The 19,048-nt window shown below is 41.1% G+C and overlaps 1 protein-coding gene across 2 annotated transcripts in view; it reads right to left on the minus strand.

Annotated features, from left to right (window-relative positions):
* The window catches only part of MB21D2 (Mab-21 domain containing 2), a 102,819-nt gene that overhangs the window by 65,554 nt on the left and 18,217 nt on the right, over positions 1 to 19,048 (minus strand). The window contains exon 2 of one of the 2 annotated variants that reach the window (XM_090282347.1): positions 18,294 to 18,369. The exons of the other annotated variant lie outside the window; for it this stretch is intronic. The gene's annotated coding sequence lies outside the window, so the exon portion shown is untranslated. The remainder of the gene's footprint in view (positions 1 to 18,293; positions 18,370 to 19,048) is intronic. 2 annotated transcript variants of the gene reach the window in all.

The raw sequence follows: 19,048 nt of genomic DNA on the forward strand, positions 1-19,048 counted from the left end.
CCATTTCAGGTTGGGTTCTCCAGAAGCAGAAGCTGAGATGGAGTTTGGGGTCAAGATGTTTATTAGGAACGGATCTTTGTAAAGGAAGGTGGAGGTGGATTGGGAAGAAGAGATGGAATGCCAAAGCAACCTGACGGCTCAGCTTATCGGTGGGCTGTTCTGGGATCTGCAAAGCTTTCATACTCCGTATCGCCAGAGAGCACCAGAGGCAGGTGCCCCAGGAAGGGCATGGTCAGCAGTGAGCTGCTCTCTGCACAACTGCAGCCCAGGTGGACTCTCAGGAACTGACAGCTAGCACAAGGCTGTCTGCAGACCTCCTTCCATCCGACTGCCAGCAAGCCCTTCCCTCAGAGGAAATCTGAGAGGTGCATCTCTTGGTTAGCACGCCCCCCTCTTCCAAAGACATAACCCATCTTTATATTTATGATTAACTTTAAGAATATTAAAAGTTTAACTTGTATGACTGGGAGATATGAATAGGAGTAAAATATAAACCAACAGAAAAATATTTCCATTTGTACTTTAAGCGGACAATTATTTTTCAAATTATAGAAAAATCAATTACAAAAGAATGTAGTTCAGCCCATTGACTGAAAAGTATAAAGATACATACATCTGTATCTGTATACAAATACAGACATAGATGCATATATTTATATAGAGGATGGTCTAGAAGGATATTCCAAAAATGTTTAGTATAATCATCTCTGGGTGCTGTGATTTTGGAGGATTTTTGCTTTCTTATTATCTTTCAGCATTAATTCAATTTCCTGTAACAAAAATCTATCTCTGTAAACAGAAAAAAAGATGCAAAATCAAAACAAAGCAACTTCTCTGGAGGACCTCTATATCCCATCCATGACTCCATAGGAGAACTACTATTCTATAAGAAGGAACCCAAGACTAGATCAAAATCTCAGATCCAGTGGTGACTTATCACAAAGAATGAAGGCTAATTTCTAGCTACTCTGTACCTCAGTTTCCCCATCTTTAGCTAAGGGCAGGAAAAGGTTGAAAAGCTCTAGAACTCCTTGCAAGCGATGTTTTATAAAGATAAATGTCAGTCACTCCCCCACCCCATTATTCTTTGAAATGAGAAATTAAATTGAACTGACACACACCCGAAATACCCTTAATAAATGTATATATAATTGCTGTAAGAAAACTGTAAGGAAGAGACAGCTAGGAAGTTAGAGCTATCAGTTACCAAAACCCTTCTGAGGAGAAAGAAGCAGCTGCTCTGGCTGGTCCCTGATGCAGAAATTCCTGAAGTTTATGGCACAAACTAGTCAAACTATGAATCGTCGGCAGCCGTCCGTCTCGAGAGACGATGGTGTAGCTTCTTAAGAGTCTATCTGCACCGCCGAGAATGGTTGTGCAGTCCGACTCGGGAGTGACACGGTATCTGTCTCCTCCCGTGTTGAATCGACATCTTGTGATGACGCTGGAGTGTCCTCTCCAGTGAAGCTGAAGCTACAGAGCCTGGGCAGGGTGATATGGAGGGTCTGCTGTTGCCCATGCAGCAGACCCCCCCTCTCTTCGCAGCTGAAGGGTCCAAGGAAAAGACGGAGTCAATACAGCTTGGCTTCAGGTGCGCCGCAGGAGTTGTCGGTGTTGACTACAACGTCAAACCGCCTTAGGGACTCCGGCTCCGGATTTTCTGTCGGGGTTTACTCCCTTAGCCTTTCCCCTGAAGAGGTATGCCGCAAGGCAGCGGAGGTTTTTTGGAGTCAGAGTTTTCCTTCTCTGATGTGCCCTGACTGGAAGATCGAACCAGCGACACTTAGCTCGCAGGCCGACGCTCAATCCACTGAGCCAAACCAGCCAGGGTATAAAAAAAAAAAAAAACTTATATGAGGAAATAATGAAGGAAAACTCCCCATATTTGGCAAAGGAAATAGACATACAAGTCCAGGAAGCACAGAGAGTCCCAAACAAGCTAGATCCAAAAAGTACCACACCAAGACACATCATAAGTAAAATGCCAAAGGTTAAAGGTAACACGAGAATTTTAAAAGTAGCAAGAGAAAATCAGAGAGTTACCTACAAAGAGGTGCCTATAAGACTATCAGCTGATTCCTCAAAAGAAACTTTACTGGCAAGAAGTATTCAAGGTGATGAAAAGCAAGGACCTACAACCAAGATTACTCTATCCAGCAAAGCTATCATTTAGAAGCACATCTATACCTGTGGAGGCAAACAGGGAGGCGTCTGGAGACACCTGGCAGGACAGGCTGATGGAAGCCCTTCACGTCAGATGGCAAAATCTTGATCCTGTGAAATTTTATCATTAGAAAGGGAGAAATGGGACGTGAACAAAAAGAAGTGGCATTTGTGTTTGTCTGCTCTTGTCCCAGAAGGCACTGGGCTCTGGTTGTCATTCTCTATAATATTTGTGTTCTTTCCTGACCTTATAAACACTGAGACCCACAGGGAATGTGAGCCCCGAAAGATCGTTCTCATTGCTCGATTCCTAAAAACAACTCCCCGCCTGCCTCCCTTTCAGGATGCTCACGGAGTAGCCTCTGAGGCCCAAGAGAGTAGGAGCATCTGTCTCTTTCAGTGGCACGTCTCTAATGCCTTCCCTACTACTTGGCACAAAACTAACATTCAATAATTATTTTTAAAAATAAACAAATAAATGAATGCATCATCTCCTTGGCTAAATGCAATGCCACTAAGGATATTAGAAAGCATTATGCAGTGCTTGGAAATAAAGCAAAAGGAAGACAGTGTGTAGTTTTAGCTTCAAACTGGAATATTCTGACAGATACACTCAAGGATTACAAGATTCTCTAAGATGTACCTGGTTTGATTGGCTAATTACCACTAATTTGGGTTCAGAGTTTGTGAAGATTCATATTAACTTGAGTTTTATGTATTATAGATGCATGAGATTTCTAAGTGTTAGAAATAAGAGCCCCAAATGTAATTGTTTTATTGCCCTGTAGGACATTAACCAGTTTTGTATCTAACCTAGCAATCTTATTCAAATCTTCTTCAGTGCCTATAAGCACACAGTTCCTCAAATGCTCTTTGAACCAGCTTTATCTTCCTACTGGTTCCCTCATTTATGAGCTAAATACTTCTTTGACATCTGCTCATTTTATATTTGTATGCCCTGGTTTTATATTTGTACAAGTGTCATATTTATAACTTTTTAAAAAGCGTATACATTGACAGGAGAAATGCAATAAAAAAGGTCTAGTTTCTCACCCAGCATGGAAGTAAAATATGTTAATAAACATTTATATTTTAGGTTAGGAAAGGTAGTACTACTGATAGATATATAAAGAGATACCAAAGTATAGGAAATTAAAAGGACTGCTTCTAGCTTAGTTCACAGCTAGGTTCTATATGCATTGTAAAGAATATAAATCCCTGACACTCCCTAAAAGAGGGTAAAAGCAATCCATTAGAAGAAGGTACCTATAAACACTGCACAGCAGTTGTAATCTCTGCTGCAGTTTTGTGGGAAGGGTCAGGGCGACTGAAATGTCAGTCTCAGGGATGCCGCTGTAAAACGAGTCGGCTCCCCCTGAATCCCAGTTCTGAGCTACAGAGGTATGTAATTATTAAATAGTTCCCTGACTTGAAAGAGTTCATTCACCTCTGTTACAGCTTCCTTCATTCCACGTAGAGGCATCTCACTATGCTAGTCAGAGACAGGAGAGTCTTTAATTTGTTTTAAAAAAAATCAGTTATATTAATGACGGTGCTGCTGCCTGAAGGCATCCATCAATTCTGGATGAAATCTCACAGTCCTCTCAGGTTTGGTCTGTTTGTATGGTTGTCTCTGGATACCTGGGACTCCTTGTCACAGCAAAACAGACAGACGTGCATCCAAACCACTGAAGAGTCACAAGGACACAGATTCATGCACATGAAAAACCAAGTTCAAAGTCTTGACGAGGGAATATATCAGGTACATCAAATGAAACATTCCCTTACTTTTTAAAGTTAGGGTCCAGTGTCTATGCCACGATGTTAGCATGGAATTGTACTGTATTTCCTTAATGCTGTTCTTTATATCCTGAACCAATCATTCCTTAACCTCCCCACCATACAAACATAGTAAATCATTCTGTGATTTTGCACTAACCCTCTTTTCTTTTTACAGCACTGGTAGGAGACTGAGTTAAATAGTGGTACATGGGTTTATTTCAAAACCAGCAACTGTTCCCATCCTGATCAAACAAAAACTCTTGAGGCTATGACTCTGTCTCCCTGAGAGCGTCCACCACAGCACTACATAGAAGAAGAGCTCGATAAATATCTGATGACAACCTGAATGAGAGGACAAATCCGTGAAACACTTAAGAGAGAGAAAGGACAGGGTATCATTCCTAAAGAAGTAAAACCTGATACAGACAGATTTAACGCCCTGCAAGAGCCATGAAGCAATTCTTCTGCTACATCTGGCATGATTCAGACCCTTAAAAGATAATTATATATGTTTCTGGAAGATTAGAGATATTTGAGAGTTGAGATAAGAGCAATAAATATGATTAAGGGGACAAAAATCAGTTCTGTGAGGGAAATAAAATCATAATTGCAAGGGTTCCATTAGACCAGAGGCAGTCCTAGGGACTGTCTTCAGGTACCAGATGTAACTATATTGTAAGCTCAACTTAATTACTAACAATAAAACATCCACAACCAAGGGATCGTGACAGACAACCTGCAGAAACAGCACATTATTTAAAGTCTTGGGAAGGAGTATTCTATCATTTTTGTCAGTGTAGCTTAATTAACATTTCTGCTCCTCACCCCCAGCACACATACTTGGGTTTAAAAGCCTAAGTCTTCCTCATTGCCAAAAAGAACATCCACAGTGATTGGTTTCAGTTCCACACTCATGAATAAACATCTAATGTGTGACCTTTAACACACCCTCTAGGCAAGGATTATCATCGTGAGAAGGTTGATCAGTTGTCTGCATGTGCGCAGCAGGAGGGTGGGAGGTGAGGAAGGCCATAGTGAAGGGAAAGGTGTTAACATGCAACAATCCTCCAGGAACCCCCAAGAAACCCTCCTAGGTAATCTTTAAAACGACCGACCGCCTGTCTCATATCAGAAGTAATGCTATCCACAGATGGGACAGCAACAAATGAAAGTGAGAGCAGGGTGCAAGCTGCATGAGGGTAAGATGCTTTCAAGGTCATGAGGCCACAGTAGACTTGGCACTCTGTCACCTCGAATATTCCTTGGGAATAGTAGAACTACAGATTTCAATTAAAATTTTAAAAACGGCCCTGGCCCAACACGACATCTCTCTGAAATTACACCAGCCTCTGCACAAATAAGGTGGGCAGAGCACAGAAGACTAGTTCAAATTTTGGAGAAATTCACATACTTCACAAGTGGCTCCTTTCAATTTTTTTCAATATCTTTAATCCTACCAGGAAATCCACCAGTTAAATCATCTCCATAATTTTTGTACTTTTTTGTGATGAGCTGGGGGTATAAATAAATCATACTTACTAACATTTTTGAGTACTTGAGTTTACAAAATATTACACATAAATTGATCAATTTTTTTAAAGTATTTGTTTTGCAATATTTCCAAACTACCTAACAGAAATAATACCATGAACACCCATGTATCCACCAGGCAGCATTAGTGAATCTTGACACTTTGCCACAATTTCTTTGGAATAAAATTTAATAATAAAAAACTGGAGATTCAGTTATTCCATTCTATTCCCCTGTCATTTAGAGAGGTGATGGACTATCCTGAAATGTACAGATCATTCTCAAGAATTTTCTCATACTTTTACTACACCTGTGGAGTAACAAATAATTTATAGTACTGTTTCTGGTTTAACGCTAAATAAATGGGGTCATGTGGTGCAAATCATTTGGTAACTTGCTTTTCTAAACTGTATATTTTTGAGATTTACCCATGTTAGAAATATGATTAGTTCAGCCATTCTATTTGCTTGCTGTATGATATTCCCATTTAATTCAATTCTCACAGTAGCCTCGTGCCTGAAATGATGAGACTAAATATTTTGCCCAGTTCTAAGAAACAATGACTCAGACTTAGTTCTTCTTATACAAAGTCCATGCTCTTTTTCTGGCGAAACTCTTGACTTCTGAAAATAGAAGAAGACTGGAAATTACAAAATCTTCATACAAAATCCTCCCAGGCAACAGGTCAGGAGAACAAGAAAAGCCCCCATTCTCACCACTGTCTCTAGACTATTCATGCACAAAGCCACCAACTTGCTGTAGAGAAGATGCCTTCTTGGTGCCTTCATTGCGTTAAGCTAAAGTGCAGTCTGGGAAACTTGAACACTGACCAGGTATTTGATGCTATGAAAGAAATGATATTAACTTTTTTCAAGTGTGACAATACTATGGTTATGTTCAAAGGAAAGAGGTGTTGTTTAATGTCTGTGGAGTTTCAGTTTTGCAGAATGAAGAGTTCTTAAGGTCGTTTGCACAAAAATGTGAACGGACTTAACACCATTGAACTAACTATGCACTTAAAAATGGCTAAGATGATAAATTTGTGTATTTTACCATAAACTTTTAAAAAAGGAAACCAGATGTATGTAGGGATAAATTATATGTCTATGATTTGCTTTAAAATAACCCAGAGTGTGGTGGGGATTACTGATAAAGCAAAATTGAGTTGATAACTGTTGCAGCTATGAGACAGCTAATGTGGGTTAAACATGCTAGACTCCCCACTTTTATGGTTCAAGTTCTCAAAAATCAAAAGTCTTAAATAAGGGCTTAACCCAAACAAAAAATAATTTCATCTCATTAACAAGTAGAAATAAAAAGCAGCATATTTTTCAAATGCTGAAGAAGAGACTGTTTTACAAGCTGGAAAATTGGCCTCCACTTATAGAACACACATAGCCATCACAGCATTATCTATTCAATATGGACAATCATTTAAAAAATGGATGTTTTATAACTCACTGTGTTTTCTGTATATGTATGGACCCTTACTTGTTTTGTTTTCATGTAAGAAACAGATCGGTGCCTTCAAAATCCACCAAAAGCCTGAACACACACACACACACACGCACAGACATTTCCCATTGACTAGGTATGAAATTCCCAACTAATAAACTAAGCCAGAAAAAAGAAAAAGCCAATGATTAGTTAAAATTTATGGTATGAAAATTTAATTAAATTTAGTTGTGATGAAAAAAAAAAAAATGGTCTGAGACCCGTTTCACCTGCGGTGGTTCTAGAATGGACAGTGCTTCTCAAACTTGTCGTGCATGTGATTCGCCCTGGGGCTTTGTCAACACAGGACTGCTGATCAGCAAGCTGGGATAGGGCCTGAAAGGAGAGGCTGCTGCCATGGATTACCCGTTAAGTAGCAAGGTTATAGGGGACTTACAGGCAGGGAGAGGGAATTTATTTGCATGGGAAGAAGCCAGCAAAGCTTTATTTAGATTGTTTCTCTGGAAATCAGAAGGGCGCCCACACTGCTGCTCTGTCCTGGAGAAGGGTCTCCCCACCCCCTCTGCACCCCCAGCACCAGGCATCGCTCTTCACTCAGTGGCAACCACCAAAACAGTACCAAACAAAAGAATCCTAGCAACTGCATCTGTTTTTTCAGGGTCAGCCGCGTACATCTAAACTCACTAACAATGAAAAATCACTGCCCTGAGAGATTTCAGCTCCAGAATCTATTAAGTAATGACTAAACCAAAGATACATGTCCAGAAGTCAAAGTTCAGTGGCCCAGGAAGACATGGGAATCATTAACATACTGTAAGAAGATTAAAAAAGCAAACTAGATTGGAAACTCTGGTAAATTCCATCTGATAAAGAAATAAAATCCATTTATGTATGCATGGTCCTGAACAATCATCAAATCTCTGAAGAACCAAAAAAAAGAATTTCTATCGGTGAAAAATCTTGTCCACAAAACACAATTAGTTCCTCTAAGGTTTTATAGTCATCAGACAGACTTGACCAAAATCTTCTGTCCTCAGAGACAGACTCTATTATCTGTTAGACTACCCATGCCCATCTTACAGTCAGGGCACATCAGAGAAGGAAAACTCTGACTCCAAAAAACCTCCGCTGCCTTGCGGCATACCTCTTCAGGGGAAAGGCTAAGGGAGTAAACCCCGACAGAAAATCCGGAGCCGGAGTCCCTAAGGCGGTTTGACGTTGTAGTCAACACCGGCAACTCCTGCGGCGCACCGGAAGCCAAGCTGTATTGACTCCGTCTTTCCCTTGGACCCTTCAGCTGCGAAGAGAGGGGGGGTCTGCTGCATGGGCAACAGCAGACCCTCCATATCACCCTGCCCAGGCTCTGTAGCTTCAGCTTCACTGGAGAGGATACTCCAGCGTCATCGCAAGATGTCGATTCAACACGGGAGGAGACAGATACCGTGTCACTCCCGAGTTGGACTGCACAGCCATTCTCGGCGGTGCAGATAGACTCTTAAGAAGCTACACCATCGTCTCTCGAGACGGACGGCTGCCGACGACGACGACCCATGCCCAGAGGGCAGGGATTATACTTCAGGATTCCCTCAGTTAGCCAGTCCAGTGTGTGATTAAGCAGTTACCATAGGATCATACAGTTCCCATTTGTGGAGAGCTTGCGAAGTGCTAAGTAAGCACTAAACAGTTTATGTGAATCATTTCACTTAAAATGCTTTGTCTTTACTCACTGTCTTTAGAAATCTAATTATAAGCTTCTAAATCTCTCCACTCTTTGCAAATATTTTTCCTAAAATGTTAATTCTTGAATCTCTCAACAGGGTGTGATGTAACAGAAAAGGCACTACACTGGAGTTCTCTGCCCTGAGAACTCCAGATCCCAGCCATCCAAAGTCCAAGCTATCCAAAGTCTAGAGGAATGGATCAGATCACCTCTTCCTTCACCTTTCACACAGGCATGGCAGGGACTAGCCACAGAGCGGGGTACAGCAGAAATCCACACTGTCCCTGCCTTCCACAAACATACAGTCCAGTGAAAAAGTCACCAGCAAGAAAATGGAAATGTATCACAGAGGAAAAGGTTTTAACATAATTCTCGGAGAGCTCGATTTTTCAGCTGTTTTAGACTTAAATAGGCATGCTGATTTCAAAACTGCAGTTAGTTTTCTTCTATCGCGTCAAGTTTTTCTCTACAGCTTATCTTAATGCAACCACTCTAGGCTGGATTGAGCCTGGATCGAGGGAAGCACTACTGCTCTCCTACTGGCTGAGAGCAAACCTCCCTTGAGGGGTGGGGGATGACCTTGGAGATGAGCAACAGGTTCATACTTGTCTAGGCTATTCAGTTACACATGAGACAGTGTGGTGAGACGTTGTGTGCCGCTCTATATAGTGAATCATATTCCAAAGTGTAGTCCGAGTTCTTGCCTGTATACAAGGAGTTAGCAGATTTTATTTTTTTATTCACATTCATATTTATTTCCTTTCTTCAGATCATGTTTTCCTCTGCTATTTCTCATTGTTAAGTGCCTAAACAACCCTGATTCATTTTGTTATATCTGTGAGTTTCACAATTCCCAAAGGACAAACAGCAGTGCATTTGTCAGGCAAGCCTAATTTTGCATATTTAAAGTAAAACTTGGTGATCAAGATAAGTCTTGGGCCCCTCACAAGGTGTGCAAGCAGTGTGTCGAAAGTTTACTTACGGATGTAAACGAAGGGAACATATGATAAATTGCCATTTGGTACACCTATGGTTTGGCGAGAGCCCAGAGATCATTCAAGTGATTGTTACTTTTGTATAGTGAAAACGTCAGGATATAACAAGAAAAATAAATGTAAAATAGAGTATCCTGGTCTACCATCAGCTATACACCCAGTGCCTCATTCAGCTGAAATCTCAGTGCCAGTTTTCATTGAACTACCCTCTTTTGAAAAACAGGAGTATGGTGAAGAACTAAGTGACAGCAATAATAAGATTTTGAAATTGAAGATGACTCAGTTCATAAGGGATTTGATCAGCATGAGTTGAATGATCTGGCACAAGATTTGGGACTGTCCAAAAAGGCTTCAGAACTCCTAGCATCAAGACTGCACGAGAAAAACTTGCTTGAAAAAGGTGCGGAGGCATCCTACTTTCGATCAAGAGAAAGTACATTTCTGCAGTACTTTCCAAGTGGCAGTGGCTTTGTGCATTGCCATAACATACATGGTTTAATGGAGGAATTGGGAATTTCAATCTAGAACACAACTGAATGGCGACTGTTCATCGATAGCTCAAAGCAGAGCTTGAAGTGTGTCCTCCTCCACAATGGCAATTTATTTGGTGCAGTCCCAATTGGCAAATTCAGTTTGTTTTTGTGAAGAATATGAAGACATAAAGAGAGTCATTGATCTGTTGAAACATCACAAGCACAATTGGATCATCTGTGTTGACCTTCAAATGGTCTGCTTCATTCTTGGTCGGCAACGTGGATACACCAAGTATCCCTGTCTTCTGGGTATGTGGGACAGCAGAGCTGGTGAGAAGCATTGGGTGGAGTCAAATTGGCCTCCAAGATCTGACCTCAAACATGGTGATCCAAACATTCTACATGAGCCACTTGTTGACAGAAAGAACATTATATTCCCACCTCTGCATACAAAACTGGGTCTCATGAAGCAATTTGTTAAAGATTTGCCAACTGAAGGCAACTGTTTCAAGTATCTCATCTTGGCATTTCCTAGCCTGTCGTTTCAAAAGATAAAATACCTTAATATGTATGTTTGGTAGCAGAACTTTACTACTTGTACACAATTTGGCTTACAGTAACAATATATAGCCTTTATATGAATAAAATAACTCTAAATAAACAGTATATTCAGATAATTTTTTCTTTCTTTTCATTGGTATGTACATTTTGTATGATTTTGGGGACAAAGGGAGGGTATCCTGTACCTTAAAAAGTTGATGTGATAGAGAAAAATGGGTCACTTTTGGATTCAGATGTCAAAAGTTAGTCAAAAACAAGTGTCAGATCTAACTCAACAAAAATCGTGTTCCCCAGTGTATTTATTTGACACCCACACACAATAATTTCTTTAGAAGAGGCAAAGAAATCCTTCTGACAAAAGGATTAAGGAGGTCCCCATTAAAATAATTTTCAAGCTGAGCCTTGAAATAGAGGTACTTATAACACATAAAGAAGGAAAAATACTAACTAAAGCACAGAAGCATGTGAGAAATTAGACCAGTGAGTAGACTGGAATGGCAGGAATGCAGAGACGCAGACTGCGGGAGCACCCTGGAGAAGAGAATTTAATGAACTCGTCATTCAGAGAGGTTTCTTGGCTCTGAATGTCCAAACTTGCACTTAATATTAAATGTTCCATTATTATGGTTTGTTTGTTTGAAGATTTTTTGTGCTTAGCCCCAGAAGCATTTCCTTGGGGCTGCAGCCGGTGGGAAACTGCAAGACACCTGCCCAAGTCAGGCCCTACCTGCCTTACCTATCTGTCCCAGGATGGTAATAAAACACATCCACACACAGTTCCTAGAGGTATGTTCCAGGGTGGCTGCCAAAGCCAAAGCTGTCAGCCAAAATAGTGAATGAAGAAAAAAAAAAAAGCAGGCATCCAGAAGACAAAGACTTGAAAAGTATTTTATAGATTTGCAAAGCATGCAACCTAACAGTAAAACATTATGGTAAAGATTTTCATTCACAATGAGAAATAACTACCATTCTTAGGGTTAGTTCCAATCCAAAATCCTCCAATAGAAAGACTTCAGGATCAGAATAGCCACATCCAGAGAGACAACACTGAGTTTAACAAAGTAAAATAATAAAAATGCTGCTTAGTCAGTAAGAATCCCAAAGGAACCCAAACTTTAGACTTCAGAAATGTCTTGTCTTCTCTGTGAAGAATGAATTTCAAGGAGTAAGAAATGTCTCGTGTTATTTCTGAAACTACATCTAGTAGAAAAATAATTTTTTATTTTTGTTATCCTCACCAAGGATATGTTTATTGAATTGAGAGAGAGAGAGAGAAATTGATCTGTGAGACAGAAACATCAATCAGTTGCCTCCTGCACACCCCCAACCAGCAATTGAACCCATGACCTTTCGGTGTAAGGGATGATGCTCCAACTAAGGGAGCCACCCAGCCAGGGCTTTTTTAGCTTTTTTTTTTTGTTTTTTTAATTCCTACACAGAAGAGCAACCTTTTCCTGACATTCTTCAGTGTTTCTGGAAAAAATGCTCCTTCGAATAAGTAACTGAAGAATGCTCCTCCTGCCTCCGACACAGGAGAGGTGTGAGAACCAGAAACGTTTTTGAAGTAAAAATATTTCCTCTTATTTAAAAAATATATTTTATTGACTATAACAGTTGACTCAATTTTCCCCCTTTTCCCATCTACACCCAGTATCCACATTCCCTCTAGCAATTCCCCCCTTAGTTCATGTCCATGGGTCATGCATGTAAATTCTTCAGCTTCTCCATTTCCTATGCTACTCTTAACACCCCCCTGTCTATTTTGTACGTACCAATTTCACTTCTTAATCCCTGTAACTATTCCCCTATTCTCCCGTTTCCCCCTCCAAGCTGATAACCCTCCAAATGATCTTCATATCTATGATTCTGTTCCTGTTCTGCTTGTTTGCTTAGTTTGTTTTTTAGATTCTGTTGTTGATAGCTGTGCATTTATTTCCGTTTTAATATTCATACTTTTGATCATCTTTTCTTATATAACCCCCTTAATATTTCATATAATGACTTGGTGAAACGCCTTTAGCTTTACCTTGTCTGGAAGCACTTTATCTGCCTTTCCATTCTAAATGATACCTTTGCTGGATAGAGTACTCTAGGTTGTAGGTCCTTGCTTTTCATCACTAAAAGCCATTTATTAACAGTGATGTGCACACACAAACCAAAAGTTTCATCACTGTGTAGTCTATTTCCACAGATCACAGCTGCCAAGGGAAATTACCATCAGAAATAAAAGGACTAAGAAGATTTTGCATATATTTTTTTAAATTTTTCAGACTTAAGGAGATCATGACTTGAGTGTATCTTAAAATTCCAACATAAAAAAAGAGATTGTAGTTGCCCTTTAAAGCAAACCTGGGTTTTGGAGGATGCCTGATGGGGCACCATGACAAAAGGTGAACTAGAGCTTCCTGCATAGTAATTTTCTAGGTATTGAAGAAGTCTCATGCAATCTGCATTGTAAGCAATGAATAAAGAAAAACCATGCCTCTTCCTGACTACATAGGTACAGACTCATAAATTCTGAAAGCCTTGAAGCCAAGTGGTTGTGCTATCTTGTAAAACCTTTGAAACAAATGAATTTCAGCAGAAATGATATATAGTGTGAGACTATGACATAAAGTCATAATGCCACCCTCACATCCCTCCAGGACAAATGGTTACTGACATAGTACGTGTTGTGCCTTTCAGAAGTCCCTAAGTATCAGGTGTAGTCAAAGCAATGGGGAGAGGGAGAAGTAATTGCAATTTTAAAATAACCTAATATCCTTGGCCAGCATGATTGGCTCAGGTGGTTGGAGCATCATCTCATATACCAGAAGGTTGTGGGTTCGATCCCTGGTCCGGGTACGTACAGGAAGGAACTAACTGATCAATGTTTCTCACATGGATGTTTCTCTTTCAATCTCTCTCTTCCTCTCTCTGAAAATAAAAATTAAAATTAAATTAAAAAACACCATATCCTCAACATGTCTTTGGGTGGGAATTTTAAAAAATACTACCTAATAATAATAATTCAAAAATTATCTTGGGTGGGGGAACAAATGATAGTGACAGGCTCAAAGTTGTACTTTTAGAGGTCATTTTCATTATTTCTTAACAGCTTACCTCAAAGAAAACCACCACCACTCGAGGGAAGATGAAACCAAAGATTTATTTAGAATACAAAACACACATCATTTTGTGACTGGCATGAAGTTCCTCTTGAAGCTTCTTGGTCAACAAATTAATTGGGTAAGCCATTTTATCTCAAAGAGTTAAAGGTCCTGCCTTGATATTTCTAAAAGTGCTGTCTTAGCTCTCACTTCCCCAAAGAGGCAACTCAATCTTGGCCATAATAGATACACACCTCCTCCCCTCCCCCACCCCACTCCTCCCCACCACACCCCTACACCAGCAGGTGGTACCTTTGACCACCCATTCCTGTCTCTCTGGGCTTCCATTTCCACTCTGTAACAATGATGGCTGTTATTTTTCTTAGATCCAAACTACACGTCAGGTGTTGTGCTAAAAATGTCTTATACTTCATATAAGCCTCAAAAACAGCCAATGATCTGCCATGAGGGTCAAGGAAGCTAAGACTCATGCTAACAGTAAGATAGGAAAAGGCAAAGCAGGGATTCAGACCAAGGACTGTCCAACTCCAAAGTCCGTGCCCTTTGTACTTTCCGCATCTCTCTACAGCATGAGTGAAAAGAAAGGGCTGACTACTAAGGGCCCTTCTACATCTGACCGGTTATTTACAACAGTGTTAATCTCCAGGGCCAGAACTCCATGCACAGGAACCCCCTTTGGCCCTGCCTGATCATTTGCCTCCAGCAGGCTCCAGGTAGGGAGGACATGGACAGAGCATCCGGGGGGCTCTGGCACTTAATATATTGAGTTTGTCTCTCACATAGCTGGATTTCTGTGGCCTCCGGCCACCTGCCTACCAGCACGCCTGCCAACTCTGGGTTCCCCTTCACCAAGAGCACAGGTCATCCTCCAGCCTGTGTCCAGGAGAAAGTCTTAGAAAAGAGTCTACACTAAAAACTACAAGCTCTTTCTTACATGCTGACACCCTGCTTGATGTTTTATGTGTATTAGCTCAGTAAGGCCTCAGAAATTCTGTTTATTTATTCACTCACCCAGCATAAAAGTATTGAACACCTTCTCTGTACCAGGCACTATACTGGGTGCCGAGAGAAAACATCTGCCATGTTTATATGTACACCATATGGAAAAGGCTCAGAGAGGGTTTTCAGTGGCTTGTCAAGCCAGGTACAAAGTTGTAGAGAACAAAGATTTTAAAAGTCTAAGCGTGAAATGATGATAAAGTGATAATATTCTCAGAACATCTCCAATATACCCAATAATACACAAAGTGCTTTCAAATACATTACCTCATTTAACTCATCAAACCTACAACTTGTTTTAAAGAAAATATGGTTTCTTCATATTCTCTTATACTGGGTAGTACAATAAAAGTCATTCTATCAAGAGTAGGTCTAAGTATGTCACCTTTTAACTTCTGACAAGTCACAAACCTTCAAGTTGTGGGATAGAGCCCTTCTTCCAAGCATGACAGATTAAGTCTAATGTGCCCACCTGTGAAAACACGTTACCTCCCAAAGAGCAAGTGCTCTGTTATCAAACTAAGCCTATTTCTTAAACCACCAACTTGAATTCAACATACCCTTAAAGAATTTCTTTTCTACGCCAACATTTATTTATTTTTCTATCTTACAAAGAATATATGCTCCCAGTGATCTCAGTGTGGTAATCAGGAAAGGAACGAGGAAAGAGGTAGGGGGAAAAATTGAAGATCGTTCCTGTCAACAAGGGAATACGTAGTTTGATGCTGGTAGGTGAATAAGCAGATCCCACAATGTCACAGGTTTCCATGAGTCAGCATAAATCCAGTTGTTTTTTTTTAATACCCACCTGAATTCTTAGATGTGGCTAATCTAATTCAACTGTGTGTTTTTAACACAATCAAGGCCAAACATGACACAGGTCTATGAGCCAAATTCAGGCTGCAGACAGTCAATATATAACAGCTAGATCAGAATAACAACAATAGAAGGAGAATAAGAAAAGCTTCATAAGGCACCGACTCTGGCTGTTTCCAAAAGGGCAAAAGGAAAGCAAAGGGCGGGTATTTGCAAATGGACTGTGTGAGAGGGGAGGTGACAGGAGTTCCCCATGTAGGACATTTTCAAAAGTTTCCTTCTTCCCAGGGCAGTGTGCCTCCAAATGAGGTTCTGAACAGGCATTATGGAACACAGTGCCTGGCACCTAGTGCACAAACAGGAAATGTTAATGCTTTTCTCAGTAGCAATAGTATAGAAGGAGCTCGATGGGTCTGCTGCCTAGCTGTGCATCCTTCAGCAAGCTACTTCACATCTCTGTCCGTTGTCCTCATCTGTGCCATGTGCTGGCATAGAAGACCAGGCTCCAATAAGCATCCACTATCATTCCTGTTTTAGAGGGGATGCAAAGCCCTTCCCAAAGTAAAATGTGACAATTAAGAAAAGCTCAGAAAGCTGTGAACAGAAAAAAGTTTTAGCAAATGATGTTAGAACACTATAACCTGATGGTAGTCATATTACTTAACACATCTGTACCTTCAGTGCTTGGTTTGCAGGATGGGAAAAAAAAAAACCACTTTCCTCACAGGTTTGGGGGTAAAAGCACATTGCACATGTCAAATATAATGACTGTTAACCCACATATTAAGTATAAACTTTCTATTCCAGGGAACACATGCATAACACACCCCAGAGCACAGAAGAAAGTGGCAGCTCCCTGTCACCCATGCTTCAGGAATGGTGCTAAGTAGCCAGCAACCCTTCCTGCTCACCATGTGATGGTCCGTCATCTGCTTCCAAAGTGCTCTCACTCCCACCAGGTTCAGCGAGCCTCACTGAGTCAGAGTTCAGAGAGTTTTGTCCCCATTTTACAGGTGAGAATTTAGAAACTGAGTCTCTTAACATCTAACCCAAAGCACATCTGCATGTATCAGCCTGACTGCCTGCAGTAGCACATAAATGCTAGGTAGAAAGGCTCAAAAAAAATCTTAATTTAGGAGTCTGCTGAATTCTTTTTAACCCTCAGTCATTGCTTATGAATATGGCCAGTACAGGCCAACTCGGGGCTAACGTTACTGCAACTGAAAGCAGAAGGTAGCTCTATTAATTACTCTAATGTTTCTATTAGTTACACAATGGGCATAGAATTATGTACAGAGGGGGGCAATTGTATTAGACACCTCTGAACCTTTGAAATTGTATTACTTAGAACCTTGGCAAATGAGCAGCAAGTATTTAAAGAAGATTACAATGAATTTCCCATTTGGTGTCCTATTTAATTAGCACAAACATATTTGGCTGTCACTGTTGGTGTGCACTGCTCAGGGCCTTCCTGGTGCCTTCCACGGTGCAATCACAGCAGCTGCATGCGCACCCTGAGCTTCTGCACCACCGGTAGCAGCAGGAGCCAGGTTGCCAACCTCTAGCCTGGGCCAAGCTCCTCTGGAGCATAATGAGTCATCCTGCTGAAAGCCCCAGAGGGAATCTGAGCTTCCCCATTTGTGTGTTGTGACATGACGCCAGGACTTCCTTAAATGAGAACAGAAACTGCTCTCCAGACATTCCCTCCAAAAATAAATAACAGCCCCCAAACCAACCACTGTAGCAATTGCTACATCTATCCCAGGAATTTCAAAAGTGTAGTGATCAGATGCAAGTTTTGATATCAATATGAGCAAGATGACTCTACTTACGGAACCCTAAAATCACAGACTAGAAGGACAGCCCAACTTCCTCATTGGATAGAAGGGGAAAGTGAAGCCTGGAGAGAGGAAGTAACTTACTGAAGATAACGAAATACGGTCTCAAATACCCATGACAGGACAACACTCCATTTCCTGAAAGACCTGGGAAACATCCCTAACAATCCTTCCGCTAGTTGAGGCAGGCCACCCAGACAAATCCCTGAGGGCACAGCCCAGACATTCCGCATGCCCAGGATCTTTTCTCCCCAACTGGTTTCCCAGTAAAGCATGGTCTTCCCCAGCTTTCCTGACTGCCCAGCCATCTACCTAAACTCTCTTTAGACAAGTACAGGGTCTTTTTCTCCTTGGAGATCTCTACCTCTCATCACAACAGAGAGGCAACAGGAGCCTGCATTCTCAGCAGGGGTGCACCGTTTCACAGGGCAGTCATCCCTCAAGGGGAAGGCTCCTTGGGCTTGTTCTCACCAAATCCCAAAACAAAAAGGTAAGATTGAGAAGAAATATAAACATTAGTAAGAAATCTCCTCTTTGTCTGCATCTCAGAACACATTCCCAAGTTCTTCACAGTCTGTCCAAGATTCTTTTGGTATTCAACTCATCATCAAGTTCACTAACCCACCCCCCCCCAACACACACACACACACACACACACACACACACACACACACACACACACACACACACACACACACAACTAACCCGCCAGGGGCCAGTGGCTGAGTTCTATAGAAGCAGGAAATGAAGGGAACAGGGTGGTGGGAGGGTGTGGGGGAGCCTGCCAGGGAACTCTCCACAGCCCCCACTTCTCAAAGAGACCTGGAGGAGCACAAGTGTCTTCTCAATACCTTGACTTCTGGTCTGGGGCCCACCTTCTTCATTTCACCAGTTAGCTGGTTCCCAATCTGCCATCCACCCTAAATTCTTAAAAAGAAAGAAAGGGTGCATCTTCAACTCTGCATGCAAACTTCTGAGTGGGAATTCCACATTGTGCCAGCCCTGAGCACATATCACAGCCATCTCCAAGTCAGGCCTCCCTAAGTCATCCCCCTCCCTTCTAAGTGAAAGTTATTAGTGTAAGCATCAATTACTTCAGTCCAGCCAGGGGAGAGCTTTTCGGTCCATGCAACCCATCTTTGTCCCCCTCCCAAAGGCCCCTGGAGCTGGGTTTATGTAAGAGTCCTGCTGGCTCACTCTGACACTTTTTTGAAATGTCTGGGAAACTATTAAGGTAGAAGAAATATCTTAAGTTTCCTGGAAAATCTAGCTTTCATATATTTATAAAACAAAACAAAAAATATATATCAGTAGGAGCTCCATTCTACCTACACAAGAAAATGTTGAGCCAAAATGTTTGAATATAGAATCACACTAGAGCGTTATGACCGTTACACAAGTATTCTGTGCTACTTATCTGTTCACCGGCTGACCTACTAATCCTACTTAGAGGAGGTAAGAAAAAAGGGTTTTCAGAAAAACATGGGAGAGAAGGGCAGTTTCATGTACTGTGTTGCTCGTTGCTCATTTAATCCTTAAAACAACCCTATGAAGTTGGCATTCTCATCGAAATCTTTAAAAACTAAAACTGAGTATAAAATTAAAA

This window comes from Furipterus horrens, unplaced genomic scaffold, assembly GCF_987537825.1.
Source record: "Furipterus horrens unplaced genomic scaffold, mFurHor1.1.pri manual_scaffold_1, whole genome shotgun sequence".
Classification (NCBI taxonomy): Eukaryota; Metazoa; Chordata; class Mammalia; order Chiroptera; family Furipteridae; genus Furipterus; species Furipterus horrens.